This window comes from Notechis scutatus, chromosome Z (genome assembly GCF_049901735.1).
Source record: "Notechis scutatus isolate UNSWTSFEM ecotype Mainland chromosome Z, rNotScu1.2, whole genome shotgun sequence".
NCBI lineage: Eukaryota > Metazoa > Chordata > Lepidosauria > Squamata > Elapidae > Notechis > Notechis scutatus.
In genome coordinates this window covers 55081911-55108989 of record NC_142025.1, presented here as the reverse complement: position 1 = coordinate 55108989, position 27079 = coordinate 55081911, and the positions used below count along the sequence as shown (strand labels likewise).

The following is a 27079-nucleotide window of genomic DNA, read 5'->3' as shown; positions in this document are numbered from 1 at the left end:
CCAGCAGGGTTGGAAGGGAGTGTGTGTGTGTATGTGTGCATGGCTGTCAAAACTCCAAAAAGTAGTTCTGGGGAGGCCAGTCATAAATCAGAACACTTGCTAAACAACTGGCCATTAAGTGAGGACCACTTGTATTTGGTTTGCCAGTTAACTGGCCATGCCCACCCAGTCACATGATCACCAAACCACACCTACCAGGTTATGTGACCAGCAAGCCACGCCCAGCCAGCAAGCCACGCCAGCCAGTCTCATGATCAGCAATCACTTAAATGTGAACCACCCACGTGCAGCAGCAGCCAAAAAAACTAATATACTACTTAGTTGTATAAAAGAAGCATAGAATCACAATCACGTGAAGTATTAGTATTGTTTTATTAAGTCTTAATAAAGCCACACCTTACTGCACTAATACTGCATCTGATTTTGGTCACCACATTACAAAAAAGATTTTGTGAGGACCTGGGGCGTGGCACAAAGGCAACAGTCAGAAAATCAGTAGGGGAGGGCGGAGCTGGCGTCGTGAAGATACGGCATGCGATCTTGGTGGTCTGAGATTGCTGCCGATATCTTTGCTCCTGGACGGTCCTATCGGATCTAAACCGTCCTGAAGAGATGGTGAGAGTGAAGAGAGCATCCTGTCAATCCCAGGGACACCGCAAAGTCCCTGGTAGATCCAGGAGAAGCTCTTATTGCCAGTGGCAAAGAGGCAGCCATTAAAGCTGCTGAAGTTGGGACAGCTCCGAAACGGAAGAGAACAGAAAGAGAGAGTGTGCCTGTTTGGTGAGAACTTTTTCTTTATTCTAAGATCTGAAAGGACACCCTAAGGAAAAGAAAGAATCTGTAAAAGTTTTGACAGAAGTGATTAAGCGGCGATTTTAAACAGGAATGTCAAAGTAATGTTTTTTTTCTCATTGCTGGATTTTCTATACACAATCTTATATATTGAAACTGGACTGTTTTTTTCTTTTACCTCTATTTTTTTCCTCCTTTTTGATTTTGTAATATTTTAGGCTAGAGGTTCCCTTTTAGTTATTTCTTTTTTAAAAAATATCTTTTTCTTTTTTTTAATTAATTCTTATTATATCTTGCTTGGAAAAGGAGGGGGAAAGTGAGAGCAAAGAAACTTTGTAACACTGCCAACTAGAGGCTTGAAAATATTCTATTTCCCCTGTGACCAGACAAAGCTGAGAAAGAAAGAACTAAGACTTTTTTTCCAAGGACATTGCTGTTTGATAAGATAGAGGGAAGAGCATGGGAGAGTATTATTGCAGGTGCTCTTCTGGGTTTCTATCAACAGCTGGAGTCTGGTGTTGAAACCTAGGGGGAAAAATGGTGATAAGTTTTTGGAGAAGAGAGTTATAATATGAGCCTTGGATAATTAAACAAAGTGCAGTGTGCTCTTTTTACTTTTTCTAAGTTGTGCTATCCCTCCTCATCAGCTTTATTGTATTTCATTTTATCTTTTTATTTTTTCTTGTAATAACTATTTGGATTTTTGGCTTTGTTGGAGCTTGTCTTTGTTTTTGTTTTTTTCTTTGGAAGTTCAATCTCTACGTTTGCTTTTTATTTTAAAGGGAAAGCCTTAGTATTAATGTTTCCTTTTTTCTAAGGGAATAGCCTTTTTTTCTCCTTTCCTGGTATTTTTGTTTTTTCATCTACCTTTCTGGTTTATTTTTATGCACTCTTTTCTATTTGAGACCTCTCAATTGGATTAAGGTATTGAAGAACCTGAAGAATTTTTCCTTTTCCTTTTTCTTTCTTTCTTTTTTTTTCAAGCCCTTTTCTTCATCTAACTACTGATTGGATTAAGGTATACAAGAACCTGAAGAAATTTTGTCCTCCTTTTTTTTCTTTCCTTTTTTTTAATCATTATTATTTGGCTTCTTTTTTCTACTATTTTTATTTCGAACTATAATTGGTCATTTCACAATTGGATTAAGGTTTAGAAGAACCTGAAGATTTTGAATTGCTTAAAATGAGTAGGAAATTTACAGCTCCTGGTTCTTCAACTTCTACTTCTTCCTCTTCACCATCTAGAGGACAACATTCAATACAGACAATGTTAATGCAAGAAAAAGAACAAGAAAAAGTGACTCTGCAGATGATTATGCAAGGAATTCAAAATATTCAAGCAAGATCAGAGAATATTGAAAAGAGAATAGAGAACATTGAACAAAGAACAGAGCACATTGAACAAAGAATAGAGAACATTGAACAAAGAACAGGGAAAACCGATGAAAAAGTGGAGAACATCCAACAAATGATGTTGAAGTATGATGAGAGATTCCAAAAAATTGAAGAAGAAGGTAAACAAAGAGATAAGAAGATTGGAGATATTGATAATAGATTAACGGTGGTTGAACAAGATAAAAGTGGTATGTTGAGATGGGAGATGGATAGATCAGAATTTTATCTTAGATTCCAAAATGTAGAGGAAGAAAAAGGACAAAACTTAGCTGAGATAATGATAGAAATACCAGCTGAAGCTTTTTAAATTCCATTTTCAATTCTTTAACAGATAATGCCATTGTAGATTTTTTTTTTAAACAATCCAAATGTTTTTAGTCTTTCAAAAGATAGTTTGCAAAAGTCATCAAGCAATCAAAATCAACACAAACTGTTTCATTTAGCACTTTCTTCTTTTAATACTTTCTCTTCCTGGGGTAGAATTCAGTTACACAATTCCAAAGTAATTTTTTGAAGTCTTATTGCAATTTAGTCTCTGATCTTATAAGCTCCAAGCAGTCTCCTTCAGCAGACCTTAGTATAAATAATTTACCTCTCTCCCTTCCCACTTATAGCAAAAAGATTTTAATTTTTAAATTAAAATGTTTAGAAATCTAATGTCCCCTTGGCTTTAATTTTCAAAATTAGTTACCTTCTGTTGCCAAAGCAGGTATTTCCGATTTCCATCTGCTATCTCCGTAGGGAAGGAGAGTGAGAAGAAAAAAACTTTCCCTTTTCACTTTCATCCGCAGCTTTACGATCTTCTTGGGAAACAATGTATCACTTAGAAAGCCAAATTTCCAGGGTATTCAGATGTTGCTTGTTATCCCGGTTCAGCCAAAAACTTTCACTTTCTCAACTTCCTCCTGCACAAACTTGTCCGGCTGAGAGGTTCTTTGTTGACCGCCGCTCCACCATTGCTGACCGCCGCTCCACCGCCTTGGGAAAAGGGAGTTAAGCCAGCTGGGGAAGGAGGTTGCGATGCCCCCAGACCCCTGCCTGGATCTCCCCTATCTTCAGTTATCCCTACAGGATAACTATAGCCTCCAAATCCAACTGGATCGGAGGCACTTCGGCGGTGAGTGCAGCAGGGATTGCACACAATTGCGGATTCCTGCCGCCACCGAAGCCTGACAAACCGGAACTTTGTATGGAAATGTGATAATTTGGAATTATGTTGTACTTAAACAAGATGTTCTATTTATTTTGTTAAAACTCAATAAGCAGTTTTTAGAAAAGATGTTTTATGTTCTTACGTTTTATGTTTTGTTTGTTTGTGTATTGTTTTTGAAAGTTAATAAAATTTGTTTAAAAAAAAAAGAAAGAAATACTGGCTGAAGCTTTGGAAATAACTCAAGAGAAGATGATGGATGGAATAGATGAGGTTTATCGAGTTTTCACAAGATATGCAATGAGAAATAGCTTACCAAGAGAAGTTCACATTAGATTTACAAAGAAAGCCATTAAAACGCAAATATTGCAAGTGGCAAAAGAGAAAACATTGAAATACAAAGACAAGGAGATTGTGGTCTTGAAACAAATACCCAGAAGAGTGAGAGAGATGAGAAGAGAATACCGATTCCTGACTAAAATGCTACTTTAAAAAGAGGTGAATTATAGATGGCTGATTCCAGAAGGTTTAATGTTCACATGGCAAGAACAGAGACATAGAATTGACTCAATTGAGAAAGCGGAATTATTTTATACAGAATTTTTTGGAGGGAAAGAGGAAGAGGCAGAAAAAGAGATCTCACTAATTGAATTCCAAGAGGATTGCCAAATGGTGATTGAAAAAGAAGAAGGTGCAGTAGGTGGAAAGGTGGAAGCCAAAGAACAATGTGAACTAAGATCTACGAGAGCTGCTAAACTTAACTACAAAATATAACCATGGAAGAGAAAAAACTGATTACAATTAATATAAATGGACTTAACTCAGCCGTTAAAAGAAGGAAAACCTTTCATAAATTAGAGAAATTAAAATTTGATATAATTTGTCTACAAGAAGTACATATTAAAAAACAATATGGACAATTGTTGATACAGCCAAAACTAGGGAAAATATTTACTTCCTTGACACAATGTAAGAAAAGAGGAGTGGTTTTATATATTAAAGAGACCATCCCAGCAAAATTGATTTATACCAATGATGATGGAAGAATACTAATGGTAGAAATAATGGACAATAATATGAAAACACTCCTGATTGCAATCTATGCCCCGAATGACAAACAAGAAGAATTCTATAAAAAAATTACATATGAAAATAATTGAACTGGACTATGCTAATATAGTTATGATGGGAAATTTTAATGGAATTGTAGACAATAAATTGGACTATACAGCACAGAAAACAATAAAGCAAAACAGAAAGACTCTCCCTAAATCTTTTTTAAAAATGGTAGATGAAATAAACTTAAAAGATACATGGAGAGAAAGAAATGCTAAAACTAAACAATACACCTTCTATTCAAATAGACACTTATCATGGTCCAGAATAGATATGATATGGATGTCAACAGAATTAATAAGTAATATTCAAGAAATAAATATTGAAACAAGTACTTGGGCAGATCACAATCCAATGACAATTAAATGGAAAGGACAAAAAAGAAGATCTAGATGGACGTTAATACTATTTTAAAGGAAGAAGACTTCACACAGTGGATGGAGAAAGAATTGGCTTTTTTCTTTAGAGAAAACAAAAAAGAAGATACATCAATTCAGAATGTATGGGATACAATGAAGGCATATGTTAGAGGCTTGATAATAGACTATACAAGGAAAAGGAATACTATGAAAAGATTAGCCTCTAAGGCTTTAGAGGATGAGTATAAAAGACTTGAAAAAGAGCTACAGAAAATGCCACAGAAAAAGGACATCAAGCTAAAAATGGATATAATTAAACATAAAATGAGTCTAACAGAAAAAGAAGAATTAGCACAGAAAATTAGAGGTGCTAAACAGAACTACTTTGAAGATGCAAATAAACCAGGCAGATGGTTAGCATACAAACTGAGAAAGGAGAAAGAATCAAGGAAAATATTGCAATTAACAGATGACCAAGGCCAAGTTTGCTATGGTAGTAAAGAGAAGAAGGAAATCATTCGAGACTTCTATGGGAAACTATATATGCAAGAGAATATTGATGAGGAAAGAGTTAAACAGTACTTAGAGAATGCTAATTTACCTCAGATACGTAAAGAGATTGAAACAATGTTAGAAAGCAATATAACGATGATGGAATTAACTGAAGCACTCAAGAAGCAAAATAACGGAAAGGCACCAGGCCCAGATGGATTTCCGGCAGAATTTTACAAAACATTACAAGAATCGTTGAATCTTCCATTGCTAGAAGTTATGAATGAAGTTATGTTAAAGAAGAGGATACCTAAATCATGGTCAGAAGCTTATATCACACTTGTTCCAAAAGAGGAGACCGATCCATTACAAATCAAGAACTACAGACCTATCTCCCTACTAAACGCAGATTATAAGATATTTTCTTCAATATTGGCAGAAAGACTTAAAAAATATTTAAATAATTTTATCCATCCTGACCAAAATGGATTTCTGCCAAAGAGACAAATCAAAGACAATATGAGAGTAATCTTGGACACTTTGGAATACTATGAGGCACATCCTGAAAAACAAATGGCTTTGATATTTCTAGATGCACAGAAGGCATTTGATAATGTGAATTGGCGATTCATGTTATTACTGCTCGAACAGATGAGCTTTGCTAGAAAATTTATTCAGGCAATAGAAGCTATATATCATAAGCAGATGGCAAAGGTAATGATAGAGGGAGAACTGACAGAATCTATCGATATAAGAAAAGATACAAGACAAGGGTGCCCACTATCACCTTTGTTGTTTGTGTTAACTTTGGAAGTGCTAAACAGAAATATTAGAGATGAAAAGAATATAAAAGGAATGAAAATCAAAAAGGAAGAATTTAAGCTGCAAGCATTTGCAGATTATCTAGTTTTCATCTTAGAAGACCCTCTAGAAACAGCACCAAAATTGATAGAAAAGATAGAGACATGTGGAAAGGTGGCTGGTTTGAAAATAAATAAAGATAAGACAAAGATCTTGACAAAGAATATGCTATTAAGACAAAAGGAAGAACTGGCAGACCTATTGAAAATTCAGGTCATGAATAAGATCAAGTCCTTTGACAGCAAGATGTAGTACATTAAAAGAGAATAATTATATCAAACTTAAACAGCAGATAGCGCTAGATCTGGCGAAATGGGAAATTTACAACTGTCACTAATAGGGAGAATTTCAACAATCAAGATGAATATATTACCCAGAATTTTATATTTGTTTCAAACAATTCCAATTAGGCTTGGAAAAGACTATTTTGAAGACTTAAATAAAATTGTCTTGAAGTATATATGGCAACGTAAGAAAGCGAGAATAAAGTTAAAACTTTTGCAAGATGCTAGAATAAGAGGAGGATTTGGTTTGCCTAATTGGGAATTGTACTATCAAGCTACAAATCTGATGTGGGTTAAGGAATGGATAACACTAAGAAATACTAGATTGTTGACATTAGAAAGACATGATTTGTTGTTGGGGTGGCATGCTTTTTTATGGTATAAAGGAACTAAAACACAGGGGTATTTTAGAAGACATTATATATGGGAGTCTCTGTGGTTAAACTGGGAGAAGATTAAAAGACAATGTTATTTGAAAATTCCAGTCTGGCTATCGACTATTGAAGCATTTTTTTATCCTATAATATACAAAAAGGAACAAACAGTTAGATATGGTGAAATATTGAATGAAAAGGGTGAACTCAAATCTATACAAAAACTAGAGGAACAAGGTATAAAGATGAATTGGTTTTCATATGCGCAAATACATTCAAGGTATGATAAAGATTCTAAAATGGAAAGTTTCTATGATAAATTGACTGATTTAGATAAGATTTTGACAGGTACTGATGAAAAGGTGATTAAAAAATCGTATGGATATTTATTAGAAATTAAATTAGAAGAAGAACAAGTTAAAGAAACTATGATTGCTTGGTGGAAGAATTTTGGATATGGGATCGATTTAGAGAAATGGCAAAAATTGTGGTCTCAAAATTATAAAATGACAATGTCAACAGCATATAAAGAAAATTTGTATCAGATGTTTTACAGGTAGCATTTCCCCCCGACAAGAATAGCAAGAATGTTCAAGAATAAATCCGAAAAATGTTGGAAATGTCATCAGACACCCGGCTCATATTACCATATGTGGTGGACTTGTGCGGATGCTAAAAAATACTGGACTAAAATCCACATGTGGTTGGAAAAAAATGACAAAAAAACATATAGACTTGAAACCAGAGATATTTTTATTGGGAATTTTACCTGAAATATATAGTAAAGACTTGAAATACCTGATTGTAAATGTATTAACAGCGGCTAGGATTGTATTTGCTAAAAACTGGAAAAATGAGAAAATACCATCACAGGAGGAAATCCTTAAGAAAATATTGGAATGTGCTGAAATGAGTAGAGTGACATTTGAAATTAGAGAACAAGAGGATAAACAATTTTATAAAATTTGGGATCTATTCTATCAATGGTTAGACAATAAAATACAGTAATGAAATATGTAGACTCTTAGAAAATAATAAATATACAAAAGATGTACTTCTTTCTTATTATATCTACAAAATGATTTTAGGATAGATTTGGGATGATAATATGGACTGTTATAAAACAAACTAAGTAAATTATGATTATCTTGTAAAACATGAATGATTAAAAGTATAGTCAAATGATTGATTAATAATGATACTAAGGTATTTAATTTTTGATTGAAAATATGAGATTATATGCAATGTAATTGTAATTGAAGACTAAGAAATGGAAGCACAAAACAATGTGTAAACCAATGTTTTGTTTGTTTATGTTTGTTTTTAAAAACCAATAAAAATTTATTAAAAAAAAAAAAAGAAAATCAGTAGGAGTCCCTTTATTAGCTCCAACTTTGTCCCCAATGTCCTGGTTATCTTCTAGGCTGGAGAAAAACTCTCCCAGAAACCGCCTTTGGCTGCAGAGAATCAAGTCCAAAACATGGTCAACAAAAACTCTAACTATAAGTCTAATCAAGGCAAAATGAGTCATTAGTCTGGCAGGGCAAGAGAAGGAATTCCAGACGTGAAGGAATGGCAGTAATTCAACATGGTTGGGAGGATGCCAGAAACACAGATAACTAAAGTCAGCACAAAGTCAGCTCACGTTTGTTCCCAGCAGACATGGCACCTAGTTTGTATCTTTTAAACTCTCATTCCTAGGTGTGGCTAATGAAGGGAATCAGGGCCCTTTCCTCCCCCATAAGCCATGCAACCCATGTTGCTCTCTTCCCAGTTCCTCCCTGAATTTCCTAGGTTGAAGAGGGGGTGGGCCTGGGTCTTCCTCTGAACTCCCTCTCTCGTGTTCTACCTCTCCCCTGCTCTGCCTAGCCATACTTTGCCCTTCCCCAGTTTCTTCCACAGCCAATGGAGCCACACTCCCACTCCCTATCAACTGTTCATCTTCATCCTCGATTCAGACTCCGACAGGGGCATGATAGATGTTGAGACTTTGGAATAAGTACAAAGACCAACTACTAAGATTATTAAACACCTGGAGGCCTAAAATATGATATGGACGAATGTGGAAATAGAGCAAAATATAAAGGAAGTAGAAATAGAAATAAATACATGGGCAGACCACAATTCCATTAAAGTAAGTTGGAAAGGATTAAAAAAGAAAAAAAGATGGATGTTGAATCAGGAAATCCTAAAAGAAAAAGAATAGAAAAAAAGAGAAGATAAATCCAGCAATTGAAAGATGCTGCTGGTATATTACAACATCAGATGGAAAAGAAAAAACGTATTGTCAAAACTTTCTTTGAGGAACTATATAGGTGGGAGGATATAATAGAAGAGAACATCCAACAGTATTTAAAAGGGAAAGGGCTAGCTACAAGCCCAGAAGAAAGTAAGGAAAATGGTGAATAAGGAAATAACGTTAAGGGAACTGCAGGAGGCAATCCAGAAACAGAAAAATAATAAGACTCCAGGACCAGACGGTCTCCCGGAAGAATTATATAAAACACTTCAAGAAATGTTAGAAACACATCTATTAGAACTATACAATGAAGCCCTAGTGACAGTGAAACTACCCAAATCGTGGGAAGAAACATATATAACATTAATCCTAAAAGAAGATTCAGACCACCAGCAAATTCAAAATTATAGGGCCATATCATTACTGAATGTTGACTATAAGATACTTATGGCAGAAAGGCTTAAAGGAATATTAAACAAAATTATACATACTGATCAGAATGGATTTCTGCTGAATAGACAAATTAAAAACAATACTAGAATGGTAATAAATGTACTAGAATATTACGAGACACACCCTGGAAAGCAAGAGGTACTGGTGTTCCTGGACGCACAAAAAGCGTTCAATAATGTTAATTGGCAGTTTATTATAAAACAACTAAAAGACCTGGATTTTGGTGATAAATTTACTAGGATGATTTCAGCAATCTATTTGACTCAGAACGCCAGTGTGTTTTTAAATCGAGGTAAAACAGAAATATTTAAGATAAATAAAGAAGTTAAACAAGAATGTCCATTGCCACCCCTACTCTTTATTCTCACATTAGAAAATTTATTGATGAACATTAGAATAAATAAAGAAATTAAAGGGGTTACAATTAGAAAAGAAGAATGTAAAGTACAAGCATTCACTGATGATATAGTATTTTTTTAGAGGAACCGGAGGAAATGGGAATGACCCTAATAAGAGAAAATGAAGAACTCAGTAATGTTGTGGGATTTAAAATAAATAAAAATAAAATGAAGGTATTAATTAAGAATATGACGGATAAGCAAAAAAAAAGGAATCAGAAGGAAATTGGGAATGCAAATTGTTAAAAAAGTAAAATACCTTGGTATCTGGCTAACCTCAAGGTGTTCATCAATTAAAGAAAATAATTACAATAAATTAATAACACAAATAAAAGAAGAATTGGAAATATGGAGGAAACTTCAAATGTCATTAATGGGAAGAATTGTGGCAGTCAAAATGTCTATATTACCAAAAATGCTATATCTATTCCAAACCATACTGGTAAAATTAGATAAAAATTTTTTGGGGAATTGGATAAAACAATAACTAATTTTTTCTGGGCTGAGAAAAAAAGCTAGAATTAAAATGAAACTGTTGCAGGACAGGAGAGAAAGGGGTAGCTTTGGACTCCCAGATTGGGAAATGTACTACCAGGCAGCAGCCACGGTATAGATAAAAGATTGGATTAACTTAGAAAATAAAAGAATATTATTAATAGAAGGACATGATTTGCAAAGAGGGTGGCATAGTTTTCTATGGAACGGAAAAAATAAACAACATGCTTACTTCCAGAGGCACCAAATTAGAGACGCATTAATTCAAATATGGAATAAAATCAAGAAAAATCACTATGTTAAAATACCATGCTGGCTGTCAACGATGGAGGGATTAATTTATCCAAATGCAATGGAATTGGCAAAAATGAGGAACTAAAAAGATCTGCTAGATGAACAAGGAAGATTAAAAACTATACAGGAGTTACAACAACAAAATATGGTTGCCATATATGCAAGTACAGGCAAGGTATAAAAAAGATAACGATGAATACGGATTTTATTTGGATAAGCAACAATTGGACAAAATCCTACAAGGAACAGAAAAAAAGATGATATCTAAATTATACAACTTTCTTTTAAATTTTAAAATGGAAGAAGACGTAGTTAAGGAAACATTGGTAGCATGGGCAAAAAATGTGGGGCATAATATAGAATTTGAAAACTGGGAGAGAATGTGGGGGATAAATTATAAATTAACATTGTCTACAGCAGCGGTTGCCAACCAGTGGGCCACGAGAAAATTTTGCTGGGTCGCAGAGAAATCTTACCCCCAGAGCACCCCCACAAAGCAATTAATCCAGACTGCGCAGAAACACAAGGCGCCGCCACCCACGTGGCCCGCAGGAACCCTCCCCACCCACTCACTTCTTACCAGGCAAACTTGCCTGCTAAATTGCTATTTTTCCTTTTTCCGACCATCATCTGTTCTGCTGTGCGGGGAGATTTAGATTAGCTAGAAAGCAGGAAATGGTTGAATTTCTTGCTTTCTAGCTAATCTTTACACTTCGGCTCTGCTTTTAAGCATAGCCGAACCTCCCTTAGGACTGAAGGTTCTATTATTCAGTGTAGACTCACGGCAAGCAAATTTTATGTGACAGACTCAGGTAGCCAGTGGCAGATAGATAGATCACTGAATGATTCTGTGAGCAACTCAATCTGCCTTCCTGCTTTGTCTGATTTTGGGTAAAAGTTGTTCTTTTTTAATAAAAAATAATCAATATTTACATACATGGTATGTTGTGAGTTAATTTTGTGAGCTTGCTTGCTCGCAAATTTTATGAGTTTGCTTGCAAGCAAATTTTATGTGACAGACTGAGCTAGCCGATGGCAGATAGATAGATCTCTGAATTAATCTGTGTGTAAGGCATTCAGAAAGTATCCATGATATCAATCACTCCGAGACATTTCTATCCAATTGTTTTATTTAGAAACAGATCTGGCATGTCAAAGGCAATTTCCCAAGTGAAATTATTTTTGTGCATTACACAGAATCCACCTTCTCTCCTCCCTTCTCTCCTCCCACTTCTACACTTCATAAATCATGAGAAACAATTAACTGCCACTGGAATTTCTTAATACGACATACAGAATAACCTTGAACTTTTCAACTCCTCCAACTCTCTTTAAAAAGTGTGGCAGCTGAATTTTAAAGCTGACACTGTGATCCTGTGAGCAACTCAATCTGCCTGCCTGCTTTGTCTGATTTTGGGTAAAAGTTGCTCTTTTTTAATAAAAAATTCAGTATTTACATACATGGTGTGTTGTGAGTTAATTTTATGAGTTTGCTTGCAAGCAAATTTTGTGACAGACTGAGCTAGCCAATGGCAGATAGATAGATCTCTGAATGAATCTGTGATTATGTGAGCAATTCAATCTGCCTGCCTGCTTTGCCTGATTTTGGGTAAAAGTTGCTCTTTTTTATAAAAAATTCAATATTTATATAAATATTTATAATATTTACATACAAGCCATGCCCAGCCAGCCACACCCACAAATTAGGCCATGCCCACAGAACCAGTTAGTGGTCCCTGGGATTTAAAATTATGAGTTTGGTGGTCCCTGAGGTCCAAAAGGTTGGCGTCCCCTGGTCTACAGCGTATAGAGAAAACATGTACAAGATATTTTACAGATGGCACCTACCCCCTGCAAGGTTAGCAAAAATGTTCGCAAATCAAAACCCAGAATATTGGAAGTGTAAGAAAGAAAGAGGCACATACTTTCATATCTGGTGGACCTGCCCAGAAGTTAAAAAATATTGGAATAAAATTCAATTATGGCTAGAAGAAATAATAAAACAAAAGATTGAATTTCAACCAGAATTATTTTTATTAGGTATAATAAAAGGGAAATATAGTATAAATGAGAGATATATAATGCTGCACATAATAATTGCTGCTAGGATCTCATATGCACAATCTTGGAAACAGGGAAATGTACCATCAGAGGCAGCAGTCATAAAGAAAATACTAGAGTGTGCAGAAATGGACAGGCTGACTCTAAAACTAAAAGATAAAGAGAAATTGACATACTATACAGTCTGGGACGTCTGGTATGCATGGCTTAAGAATAGGACAGAAAAAAAATAATGTTGTAATTAAGTAAAGAATAGGAAACTATATATATTGAATGTAGAATAAATGGAATATATGATGAAAATACATGATATAAATATGGAATATAAGAATAAGGAAAATAATATGTAATGGTAATGTAATAAGATATTATGTATAGAAATAAGATTAGGAAATGTAAATGATGTCTTGACGTTGATATAATTGTGTGTATAATTTTATTTTATAAAATTATAAAATATTTTTTTAAAATTATTTTAAAATTTTTGAAAATTGAATAAAGTTTATTAAAAAAATAAAAGTTAAAAAAGAAAAATGCCAAATAGTGGTACCATGAATTGAATTCTTGGGTTACCTTATTGACACCTCAGTGTTGCACCTCACTAAGGAAAAAGTCAGAGTCATACAAGAAGCTCCTACTCCCAGAAATAAAATGGAGCTACAGGTATTTTTGGGGCTATTAAAGTTTTATAGCATTTTTCTACCACAGAAGGCAACGGTGGCCAAACCACTGTACCAGCTTCTGGATAAAAAGGCATCATGGACCTAGGGTTAGGAGGAAGCTGCTGCATTTACACCATAAAGGACCTGCTGTCATCTGAAAGTGTTTTAATACAATTCAATGAAATTCTCCCAGTAATCCTCACAAGCAATGCATCCCCATTTGGTGCTGGAGCTTTCTCATCCACCAAATGCCAAATGGAGTCAAGGCACCAATTGCTTTTTATTCGAGAACATTGTCGGCTGCTGAACAAAGAGGTGCTGGCTGCAGTTGCTGGTGTAAAGCTATTCCACAAATACCTCTATGGCAGACAGTTTGAATTAGTGACAGACCACAAACCATTCCTGGGCCTGAGACCACCCAACACCGAACATTTTGCAATAGCTCAATGTTTCAACTAAGCAGAGGAGGAAAAATGGTTAAAGTGAACAGAAAAATCGCAGCCCCCTTTCCTGCTTCTCTCTCTCCCTCCTTTCAGTAAATCACACACATTTTTTCATGAATTTCTCTCCCACATCCTCCATGGGACCTTTATTATTTCTTTTCCTTGCAAACACTTGCTATTGCTTTTCCACTTACTTCACAACAGTAACAAAACCTGCAACTTACTGTTTCTTTGTAAGAAAGGGAATCAAAGTACTAGCCTCTTTCAGTCAGCAGTGGGGTTAACACACAGCATTAACACAACTTTTTTACCATCAACATACTCACACATTTGTACTGCAATCAGGCTGCTTGCAGAAACAATTTCATATACAAAAATTTCATTTCATGCTTTCTCCAGGCAAACTCATCATTATAATTATTTCATGGAGCTTTTCACAAGCCAATGAGCTCCATTTTCCAAACCTTTTAAAATAACTTGTATTGTTATTAGAGGGTCTCATCCTCTCTCCAGGTGTTGGAAATGACTGCATACAATGGTGAGATTCAGCCGGTTCATACTAGTTTGGGCAAACTGGTAGCAGCTATCTTTCTGAGCAGCCTTTTGTTTTTCCCTCCTTATGGGGTTAATCCTGTCATAAAGGCAGGAAGGGGGTGTTCTGGTATGCTGGTGTGTGTTATTTCTAGCCTAATCCTCATCTTTATTATTGCCCTGCTTAAGTGTTTTCTGAAACTGCCTCTGGGTTAAGCCTTGTTACATTGTAACGATTAATAATTCTTGGCAGTAAACCCAGACTTTCTATACCTTGAGTGGCTTCTCTGGAGATTTTTTCTCCCCCTTTGCTCATAGTTTTATTCTGGGGCTTGGAAGGAGGGACTGGTTGGATTAAGAGCTATTTACATAAGGGTTGGCATAGCCATAGAAGAAATAGCTGAGAGGCAGGATGCAAGCTTGGACTGTTTGATTTTTTTTTACTGCCTTTCTGGGGGCATGTGATCTTTCCTTAAATCTGGATCATTTCCTTAGTGAGGTGAGTGAGTGATCATTTCTGGTGAGGTGAGTGAGGCCAGCTCTTATCTTTAAGTGGTGCAAATGGATCTAAGAATTGCTTCTCCTGGGTGGGAAAGGGTGCTTTTGTCAGTTCACTGAGCACAGGAGTCTCTTGTCTATGGGGATTCTTCAGTCATCCAGGTCATGGTTGTCCCAAAGATGCTTTTTTCAAGAGGCAACTGGGCTCTCTTGGTTTCCAGAAAGTCCACTTGCCTCTTGAAAAAGCAACTTTGGGACAACCACGACCTTGCATTGCTTTGGAGTGGCCAAGGCACCTGATTGCTCACTGATGGAGCCTCTTTCCAATTTGTTTTATTTTTCTCTCATGATAATAAGGCTTAGTAACATGGCACTATCTGTAGAAAGTTAGCACCCACCCGTGAATGAAATTTTTTGAGAAATATTAAAAAGGAAGAATACATTTCCCTGGATGAGAAATGGAGAAACATGTTTTCTCAGAGGCAGAAAGCAGCACCATCTTCTTTAATAGCCCATAGCAGATGTTAGCACTTAATAGATAAAGAGATAGATAGCTCTATTCATAGGCAAAAAATCCCTTCAGCGAGGTCTGAATGGCAGAATGGAATTAGCACTCACTTAAGATCCTGAACAGGAGGAAAGACATTAAGACACAATAGGAATTGCTCAGTGCCCTTTCAGGACACAAGCCTCTTAATTACATTATCTCAGAGATTCCAAACTTCAATCAAACTTCTCAGACAACCTACAGAGCCAGTTACATGGCCCCTTGGGAGTCTGACAACAGCCAATAGAATATATGTTCTTGCACATGAACAGGAAGTTTAAGTTCAAAGCCCAAGAGAAGGTATTTCACTCTCAACTCCATTTGGTCAGCTGTAGCAGAACCATCCATGTGGTTCATCATCAAACCATCTTTCCAATCAGCCTCCATGTTTCCAGTGTCTTTCTCCAGCTTGGAATTGAACCAGATGGATATTTCTTCCAACACAGGCTTTAAGTTTATTTAAATATCTGTGGCATGTATTAATTGTATTGTGATCTTGACAAGCTTGGGAGGGCAGAGACTTGAACCTGGGTTCCCTATATACTTTGTTAATTTGTCTCTTTAGCTTGGCATTTTGTAGCCCAAGTATGTCCACCCACTTTCTGGAGAATTTAAATGACCTCTCTTCTAAAGGGTTTCACTTTTTGAACAAGAGTTGAATGTATTTTAACTATTTCAATTCCTCAAAGTGCTCTGGCACCTTGCCTGAATTGTAACTCTGGGTTGCAGGTATTGCTGATGAAAAGGAAGGTATTTGGACAGAATTATTTAGGTTTCCATGATGGCTGTGACTGTCATTGATCTTCAGTGTGTATTCCCCCTATCTAATCTAATGATTGGTATTTAGGGCAGCTTTTTGCAAACAAAGCTTTTTGTATTTTTGTACAGGTAATCCTTGACTTACAACAGTTCATTCAACCATTTCCTGCTTTCTAGCTAATCTAAATCTCCCCGCACAGCAGAACAGATGATGGTCGGAAAAAGGAAAAATAGCAATTTAGCAGGCAAGTTTGTCTGATAAGAAGTGAGTGGGTGGGGAGGGTTCCTGCGGGCCATGTGGGTGGCAGCGCCTTGTGTTTCTGCGCAGCCTGGATTAATTGCTTTGTGGGGGTGCTCTGGGGGTAAGATTTCTCTGCGGCCCACCAAAATTTTCTCATGGCCCACCGGTGGGCCGCGGCCCACCGGTTGGTGACCGCTGCTGTAGACCAAAATTTTCTCGTGGCCCTGGCCCACCAGTTGATGACCGCTGGTCTGTGAATGTTCAGAGGATCCCATCTCCTCTCCAAGAGAATATCTCCTTCCCTCCCCACCAGGTCCCATTTTCTTGCTCTGGCATGTTATCTGCCCTGTTTCCCATACTAGAGATCACCATCTTTCCTCCATTTAACCAAACCACCTGCTTTGCCCTTTAGGCTCTGCACCTACTTCGTACTCAAAGTATGTCCCACACATCCCGTCAACCTGATCTCAAAACAACATAGTGCCTAACTAAGCCAAGGCAATACTTAAGTCCACTTTTCTTACCTTGGTCTGTGCACACTTGGTCTGTGCCTGGTTGCAGTGCTTCAGTGCTCACTGTTATAATCCCCAGGATTATGATTGTTTATGATTGTTTTCTCTTAACCTCTGTACCAGATTTCACAAGCACAGAGGACTCACCAACCACTCACAAAGTAGGGCTCATTGTCTGGTTTTGAAATAAACAATCACCAGCCAAAACTTCCAAGAGAAAACAATGGTAATATTATTCTTCACTTTGCTGTGAGTGTGGACCACTCACATGTAGGTACTGTGGAGATACCGTAAATCATCAATACATTAGCCTTATATTCTCTATTGCCATTACAAGTTTATCTCCCACCTTTTCTTCATTGGCTTGATAATAATGTCACTACATATCTGAAGTGTCTGAAATGAATAAATTATCTCTGTCCCATTACATGTCCCACTACTTTAATTCTATCTCCCCTTGCTCTTATTTCCAAATTACCTTTTATGGTTCTAGTTTCTAGGGGTTATCTCTAGAATAACTATCAGATCAGTAAATTCTGGTTAAGGTCAGTTTCTAACATAGTAGACACCTCTGATCCTAGCTCCAACATACAATTCTCAAGCTTCAGCCTAGCTCATGAGATTAGAAACATATACAATGTATTTTCTTTATAGGTTAGTATGTCTTCTTACAATTCTGTAAAAACAATATACGTAGGAAGTTCAAGTGCAAAATCCAAGAGAAGATATAAATTATTTATTTATTTATTTATTTGATTTGATTTGATTTGATTTGTATTGCCACCTATTCGCCCATGGTGACTCAAGATGGCTTGCACAATGTAAAATCATATTTAAAACAAAAAATAAAAACAATAAGAACTAACAAAAAGAATCAAATAAATTAGTAAAGTACAATAGAACAAAATTTGAGGGGAAAAAACAAAACAAAAAAAAAACCTAACTCCCACCCCTCACCCCAATGACAGCAGGTCACACTAGCCATTTGATGGGTTCCACCCCTCTCTGGGTTCCCCAGGCCCGCTGGCAAAACCAGGTCTTCAGTGCCTTTCGGAATAGTATTAATGATGGGGCCATTCTAATCTCTGGGGGAATGATGTTCCAGAGAGATGCAGCCACCACAGAGAAGGCCCTTCTTCTAGGTCCCACCAGGTGTATTTCCCTCAGGGGTGGAACCTGCAGCATTCCCTGCCTCCTCACTCTCATGGGTCGGGTAGATGTCATTGGCAAGAGATGTTTCCTCAGATAGCCCAGACCCAAGCCATGAAGGGCTTTAAAGGTGACAACCAGCACCTTGAATTGCACACGGAAGCAAATTGGCAGCCAATGCAGCTCCTGCAGGAGAGGTGATACATGTGCACACTGTGGTCTGCATAAAACCATGCGGGCTGCTGCATTTTGCACCAACTGGAGCTTCTGGATGCTCTTCAAGGGCAGCCTCATGTAGAGCGCGTTGCAATAATCAAGACGGGAAGTGACCAGGGCATGAGTGACTGCTGATCCAGAAAAGGGTGTAACTGGTGCACAACCTGCAGTTGCGCAAAGGCCCTCCCGGCCACGACCACCACCTGCTCTTCGAACAGGAATCGTGAGTTCAGGAGAACCCCCAGATTACGTACAGGGTCTGTTTGGGGTAGTGCCACCCCATCCAAGACTAAAGGTGGTAATTCTCCCTGAACCAACGAACCCCAGACCCAGAGCCACTTGGTCTTGCATGGGTTTAGTTTCAACCTGTTGCTCCCCATCCAGCCCCTAACAGCCTCCAGGCATTGCGAGAGGGAGGACACAGCAACACTTAACTCACCATGTGACAAGACATACAGCTGAGTATCATCAGCATATTGGTCCTCAGTCCATGGTGACGGATTATCTCACCCAGTGGCTTCATATAAATGTTGAACAGGAGCGGACAGAGTATCGAGCCCTGCAGAACCCCGTAAAGAAGTGGGAGAGGGTTGGATCTCTCCCCTCCTATCAACACTGACTGAGAGCGGCTGCAGAGGAAGGAAGTGAACCAAGACAGCACAAGGCCTCCCACTCCCATCCCCTGAAGCCGTCTCAGGAGAATCCCTTGATCAATGGTATCAAAAGCCGCCGAGAGGTCAAGTAGAGCAAGGATGGATGAACTACCCCATCCCGCTCCCACCAGAGATCATCCAAAAGTGCAACCAATGCTGTTTCTGTCCCAAATCCAGGCCTGGATCCTGTAGGGGTTGAGATAATCAGTTTCATCCAGAAACCTCTGGAGCTGCTGCACGGCCACCTTCTCAACAACCTTCCCCAAAAAAGGAAGATTGGAGATAGGTTGGAAATTATCCAACCGGGTGGAGTCCAGCGATGGCTTCTTAAGAAGAGGGCGGACCACAGCATCCTTAAATTGCTGGGGCACCGTCCCCTCCTGTAGAGAAGCATTAATCACTGCCAGAGTCCACCCCACCCGCCTGTCACCTCCTGGGAAGCTTTCACAAGCCAGGAGGGACATGGGTTTAAAATACAGGTGCTCGTGCGCATACTCCCTAGGATCTTGTCTACTTCCTCAGGAGCAACAGGGTCAAACCGTTCCCAGATAACAGGGCAAGAACCTGCCATAGAAGTTTCCACTGGATCAGCAACCACGCCAGCATCTAACTCGGAACGAAGTCAAGAGATTTTGTCTTCCAGAAAATCCGCAAATTCCTCAGCGCGCCCCTTCAGGTGGACCTCTATCTCCTCCTTCCCTAAGAGGAGAAGGCTCACTTTAAAGAGGGTCTGAATACCCTCCACTCTCAACTCCATGTGGTTAACTGCCCAGAATCACACATGCTTGGTGCTTCATCAATAATGGACTCTCTTTCCAATCAGCCTCCAGCCTGTTTTTCTCCAGTGCCTTTCTCCCAGCTTGGAACTGGATCTGGATATTTCTTCTAACAACAGATTTTGCTTCACTTATATGTGGTTAATTAAGTATGAATATTGCAAATAAAAATAATGTATGCTTGTATAATTACGGTATATGATATTTAATAGTTGCAAATTATATAATGCAAACTTCCAGGCCTGAAGGGCTTTCAATATGTGTGGGCCTTCAACTCTCCCATTCCTGAAGTGGAATGGTCATATTATTAGCATTTTATTGTCTGTTCTGAAAAGAATGTCTACTTTACGGAATTGGTTTAAGAATTAATACTTTGATCCTCGCCTCCTCAAAGCAAGCTTTTTCAGCATGAACCCTTTCAATTCTCACCACCACTTTTTAACATTTTGGAAAATCATTACATCTAGCTTTTTCATAAAGTATTTGTGATTCAAAACTCCTTTGCCTTAAATTTTAAATTCTACCCTAATTGTATTCGGATAATATAGTTAATATGGTTCATTAGTGATTTTGTTATCGACCATTGACCTTATTAATAAACTTAAGTACATTGTATCTTTTTAATCTTTTGCAAATAAAGTTCGTTTAAAAATAAATAAATAAACTTAAGTACGAAACCTGGAGTCTCGCACAGTTGGTGTTAGTAGTGGAAGTTCGTCCTCTTTTGAGCAACGAAGACCCCAAAATGTAGGTTGTGGGAAAAGCAGTTGGCAAAAGCGGACTAAATAGGTTCCTTCCGAGGACAGCGAACCAGTCACAGCCTCGCAGGCGTTCCTCCCACCCAGGGTTGTTGTAAGAGTAAAACGCGGGCGTTTCTGTACTCTAGTAACTCTTTTTCCAACTCCTCCCTATCTTAGTTCCCTAAGTTATCCTCCCTTCTCCGCACGGCTTCTTCGCTGGCTTTCTTAACCCAGTCCCCGGAGCCGAGGCCGGCCTTCAAACAACCGGCCAACCTCCCGGGTTACGTCTCCTCCCCTCCTCAGGATGTGAGCTCACGACGCCACCTCCTCCTTCCTTTTGTGTAATGCTTACCGGTTCCCTGTAAGCAAAGAAACTGAAAATCGCTCTGGGCCCTCTGGCCTGTGTTGTCCAGTTGGGCGAGAAAGAGGGTGAGTCATGAGAGGAGGGGCGGCTGAAAAATACGGGCAAGAGAGCTCGCTTGCTCCCTTGCTGCGGGCTTGGTTCATCTATGGATACCCGCTTGTGGGGTTAGTTTGGCAAAAGGTGATTCGGATTACTGTCGCGCGCCTTCGACGGCCAGCAAAGCAAACCGGGCGTCCCTGGCCATACGGGGCTAGTAGTCCTATGGCATCAGGCGGCCGTGTGGAGAAAAAGAAATCCTCCTCTTGGGGCTTTCCACATGCTTTCTCCGGATGAATGCCTTTAATTCGGAAGATTTTGGAAGATTCTTGCGTCCCCCCTTCCCCCCTTGTTGTTTGAACTCCCCCTACAAGCGAGTAGGATGTGGCGAGTAAAAGGCTTGGACCTATACCTGGAAAGTCCAAGCTGAAGTCTGCCCTTATCTACTGAAACCTATCGAGGAGCCAGTAAAAGCGATAGATCTCAATCAAGCTTTCTCAGGGAGTTGCTTTTTGAGGGCAATAAGGAACTGTTAAAGGCCAGGGATCTGTGTCCTGAAGGAAAGAAAGTCAGCAATCTGAATCATCTGATTTCGGGGTGGGGGTGACGGTGATAGGCAGTGAATTTTTGTAGGAATGAACAGAAAAGCAAACACATTGACTTTGACAAGCCAAGTAGTTTCAACTTGTCACATGTGTAATCATGATTTGTTTAATCATCATCATCCTCAAAAACAGCTGGGTTGACAGTTATTCAGACCCAGATAAGATACTTCATATCAACCCTTTTCATACTTGAGTGATGTAGTGCTATTATAGGAATAGGAGGTTAAAAGTACAGAATATTTCTCTGTTCATTCTTCCTGAAGAATGTAATTCAGTATATGAAAAGACCTAATATGGGAAACCTAATATGGGCAGTAAGATGTTAAGTTTCTGTTTGACAAATTTCAGAAAGAAGCTGGATAGAATTGTACATTACAATACTGGCCCAAAAGATAATACTGGAGGAGAGAGAAGCAGTTATTTTGGTGTTACCGCTTCAGAAAATCTTCTTTCTCAGTTAAGTATACTATTATGATCATTGACTAGCATTTTCTGCAATTTCATAAATGTTTTCTAAAATCAGTGGAAAATAAAAATAATTCATTATAATACTAAGCAAGTATACAGATTGTACAAAAATATGTGCATATAAATATTATTAGGGACAATGACTGAAAAGAATATAACCAAGAACCAAAGCATAAAGTAACTTTAATTTTTTTTTTTAGCAGAAATATAAATTTGGAAGAAAGATAGATAGTTTCACAGCCTTATTTATACCTTTTATAGACTGCCTGACTACCAATGACTCTGAATGGACTTGCAACTTGAATTACTGAAAGTCAAAAAAACTAAAACAATACATAGAACATAAGACATAGAACATAGTTTCTTAGCTATAGTAAGCATAAACTATTTTGTGGCAATTGTTAAGGTCATTGGCTATGGTTTATATTAACAATAATATTTATTGTTGATATAACATTTGAGAAATAGGAACAATATGTATGCTACATTGAGATATACAAATAAAGGCAAGATATAAGTATAATACAAAAAGTCCTTGACTTATGTCCACAATTGAGCCCAAAATATATGTTGTTCACCAAGACAGTAGTTAAGTGAGTTTTGCTCCATTTTATAACTGCTTGTCAAATTAGTTGAGGGAATCTCTACATTTGTTATGTTGGTAATATGGTTGTAAGTGAATCTGGCTTTCCCATAGACTTTGCTTGTCAGAAGGTCACAAAAGATGATTACATCACCCCGGGTTATGATTTGCAACCCATCATAAATATAAGCTAGCTGCCAAGCTCGTAACCATTGGAGATCCTACAATGCTCTTAAACTGTGAAAAACGGTCATAAGTAACTTTTTTTAGTGCCGTAACTTCGAATGATTACTAAATGAATGGTTATAAGTTGAAGATTACATGTAAATAAATAAAACTATATCACGAATTGTTATTTAAAGTCAACATGACTGCTCCTTTTTAATTGCAGAAAGGATATTTAGTACATAGAAATAATAGTTAAATATAATAACCAGTTGCATAATTTTATTTTTAAAAAATTGTAAGTATGTATGCAATATAATTGTGTATTTCTGAATAGTAACTACAACATATAGACAAATATTGTACATTAAATATAACAGGAAAAGCAGTTTAGAAAACATTGGGTTAGATCTGTAAAAAGTTAATTGAATTAAATTGAATTGTATGATTATTTTGTCAGTTCATTTCAATTTACTTTTTGCAAAGCCTTTTTGATACGTTTCTGAGAAGCAAGATTTAAAATTTTATTTTTATTTTTTTAATTTTACTTATATATTTTCTCTTTGTATACAATAAGTGCTTAGTAAATAGCGTACTGTCTGAGTCTATTTGTTTACATGATATTATTAAACTCCTAATTTCTATCTCTATTGTCCAACCATTGATAAAATAGATCCCAAGTTCAAAAATATTCTGTGTCCTCATTTTTCCAGTGTTGTGCAAATATAATTCTTGCTGCAGTCAAAATATGTAATATTAAATATACATTCCCTCTGTCGTATTTCTCTGGTAATATGCCTAACAACAATAATTCTGATTTATAATCTATATCAAGGGTCTTCAAACTTGGCAAGTTTAAGACTTGTGGACTCCCAGAATTCCTGAGCCAACATGACTGGAGCTGAAGTCTTAAAGCTGTGTTTCTTTTACCTGTTCATCTTCCATTTTTAGGCTTAATAGAAAATTATATAATGTCTTAATTAACTTATCCACCGTTAACAATATTTGATCAAATGTTGTTTGCTTTGTATAAAAACCATAAGTCTATCTCACTTGCATTTGCATTTGTGGTCACCATGATAACAGCCTGTTTCTGCAAGTCTTGTTTAGTTTATAGTTTCCCTTCCACATTTAATATATTTTTAATATTTTCTCCAAGTTTACTAGATTTGGGTGAACAAATGGTTCCATTTTTGAAAGCCATCCTGGTATTTTCATATAGATTTTTTGCTTTCACCTTTTCCCATATTAAAAACAGAGCATTCCTTATGTGATGTCTTTGGAAGTAGCTATGAATTTTGTTTTTACCATACCATAAAAAAGCGTGCCCTCCTAGCTGGAGATCATGACTTTCTAAATACAGTAATTTTCTATGTCTAAGAGTTATCCATTCTTTCACCCATGTTAACACACATGGTTAGTAATATAACTCCCAATCTGGTAGCCTAAATCCTCCATTTTTTATTCTTGCAACATTTTCAGTCTTATTCTAATTTTCTTTCCTTTCCAATTTCTTTCAAAATTGTTGTATTTAGCTCAAAAATATTTTTTCTCTAAATTCATAGGAATTGTTTGAAACAGAAAAAGTACCGTATTTATCGGCGTATAACACGCACAGGCGTATAACACGCATCTTCATTTTAAGAGGGAAATTTCAGGAAAAAAAATTAAATTTCTAAATAAAAACTTTGAAGCAAAATAAGGGTAGCTCAGAACTTTTTTTTTTATTAATATTATTACCACTTATAAGGTAAATCAGTGGTCCCCAACCTTTTTGTACCAGGGACCGGTTTCAAGCAGAAAATTTTTGCAAGGACGGGGGGGAAGAGAAGAGAAGGAGGCTTCGCTCTCTCGCTGCTCCACCATCCAAGGAAGAAACTGCTTCAAAGAAGCGGGGGCTTTTCCTGTCGCCGCAGCTATTCCGAGCGCCCGTTTCACCCCACTCCCACCCAGCGCGCTTCAATCCACAGTGTCCCATTCTGCCTGCCTGCCTGCCTGCCTTAGTTTCTGGTTGTTTGGGAGCAGCTTGGCTGAGAATAATAACTATTCGCCTCTTTTACTCAGCCGAAGCTGTTCGATTCAACCATTAACGAAGGCAGGCAGGCAGGCAGAAGCGGAGCACTTGCCGGCGGGCGGGCGGGACGGGCGGGGTGGGGTGGGGAAAACGGGCGCTTCAGGAAGCTGCGGCGACAGGAAAAGCCCCCGCTTCTTGAAGCAGTTTCTTCCTGTGCTGGTGGAGGAGCGAGAGAGCGACTGAGAGAGCTGACCCAGAGAGAAGGACAGGCTTCGGTTGCTTCCTCCCTCCCCTTCTTTCATTTGTGTCCTTGATCCCGATCCCAGCAGCATTCACCGAAGGCTTCTTAACATTATATCGGCGTATAACACGCGCCATCATTTGCCCCCTATTTTCAGGGGGAAAAAAGTGCGTGTTATACGCCGATAAATACGGTAATTTCAGTAGAATATTCATTTTTATAATCTATTCTTCCTGCCATTGATAATTGCAAATTTTTCCATTTCTCCAATTGGCAATTTATGATGCAACAACTAGATTGTATGGACTTTAGAGAGAAATTTATAAACATGATCAAGACAATATACTATAGACCAGTGGTGGTGAACCTTTTTGGCACTGAGTGCCGAAATGAGAATGCGTGCATGCGCTTGCACCAGAAACTGGAAAAGCAGCTTCCCGGTGCATGCATGTGCACTGACCACCTGATCTTCCAGTTTCTAACACGCATGTGCGCACAAAGACCATCTGGTCCATGCGCGCATGCATGGCAGGGAGCTGCTCTTCTAGTTTCTGGCACTCCCACACGCATGCGAAGATCAGTTGGCTGGTGCACATGCGCATGCGGACCCAGTTGGCCGGTGTGTGTGCATGTGCTGGAACCCGGAAGAGCAACAGACGATGGCTGGTGTGCCCAGAGAGATTTGCATGCCACTTCTGCACGCATGCCATAGGTTTGCCATCATGGCTATAGACAAACAGCAAGAGTAGCAATAGCAAACAGCATTAATCAATGGGGACTTTATAGAGAATTTTAGTATAAAAAAAGGCACAAGAGAAGGATGACCATTATCCCCATTTATATTAACATTGGAAGTGTTAAACAGGAATATTAGACAAGGTATGGAAATAAAAAAAGAAAGAAAAATATAAATTACAAGCATTTGTGGATGATTTGATATTTATCCTAGAAGAACCATTGGAAACCGCCCCAAATTAATGACAAGAATAGTATGGGGAAGTAGTAGGATTAAAAGTAAACAAAGAAAAAACCAAAATAAGAGTTTAAAAAACTTACAAACAAAAAAAATGAACTGACAAAAAAGACGGACCTTCAGATAGTCAAGAAAGTTAAATACTTGGGAATACACTTAAAAGCAAGATGTGCAACGATAAAAAAAATATAACTGTAGAAGGCTACTACACCAAATAAAATTGGACTTGGAAAAATGGGAAACATTTTATTTTCTGATTGTTAGACTTTGTTTTCTCTTTCCTTTTTGGTTCAGCAAAAAAGAAGTAGTAACACCAGTTTAATATAAAGGCACAACTATTCTCAGGGCCACTGGCAGATAAGATGCTCTGGATTCAACTGATATAAGGTCATACTTGCTCCATCTCTACTACAGGTGAAACCCGAAAAATTAAAATATCGTTCAAAAGTTCATTTCAGCAATGCAACTTAAAAGGTGAAACTAATATATGAGATACCCTCATTACATGCAAAGCAAGATACTTCAAGCGTGATTTGTCATAATTGTGATGATTATGGCTTACAGCTCATGAAAACCCCAAATCCACAATCTCAGAAAATTAGAATATTATATGCAATCAATAAAACAAGGATTGTACATAGAACAATATCGGATCTCTGAAAAGTATAAGCATGCATATGTACTCAGTACTTGGTTTGGGCCCCTTTTGCAGCAATTACTGCCTCAATGCGGCATGGCATGGAAGCTATCAGCCTGTGGCACTGCTGAGGTGTTATGGAAGACCAGGATGCTTCAATAGTGGCCTTCAGCTCTTCTGCATTGTTTGGTCTCATGTCTCTCATTTTTCTCTTGGCAATGCCCCATAGATTCTCTATGGGGTTCAAGTCAGGCGAGTTTGCTGGCCAATCAAGCACAGTAATCCCACGGCCATTGAACCAGGTTTTGGTGCTTTTGGCAGTGTGGGTAGGTGCCAAGTCCTGCTGGAAAATGAAGTCAGCATCCCCATAAAGCTCGTCTGCGGAAGGAAGCATGAAGTGCTCCAAAAGCTGGTAGACCGCTGCGTTGACCGTGGACTTAATGAAGCACAGTGGACCAACACCAGCAGATGACATGGCTCCCCAAATTAACACAGACTGTGGA

At 37.9% G+C, this 27079-nt stretch overlaps 1 protein-coding gene across 1 annotated transcript in view; it reads left to right on the top strand.

Annotated features, from left to right (window-relative positions):
- Positions 1-21843: 21843 nt before the first annotated feature.
- The window catches only part of PIK3R4 (phosphoinositide-3-kinase regulatory subunit 4), a 61936-nt gene continuing 56700 nt past the window's right edge, over positions 21844-27079 (top strand). The window contains exon 1 of the mRNA XM_087946072.1: positions 21844-21951. The gene's annotated coding sequence lies outside the window, so the exon portion shown is untranslated. The remainder of the gene's footprint in view (positions 21952-27079) is intronic.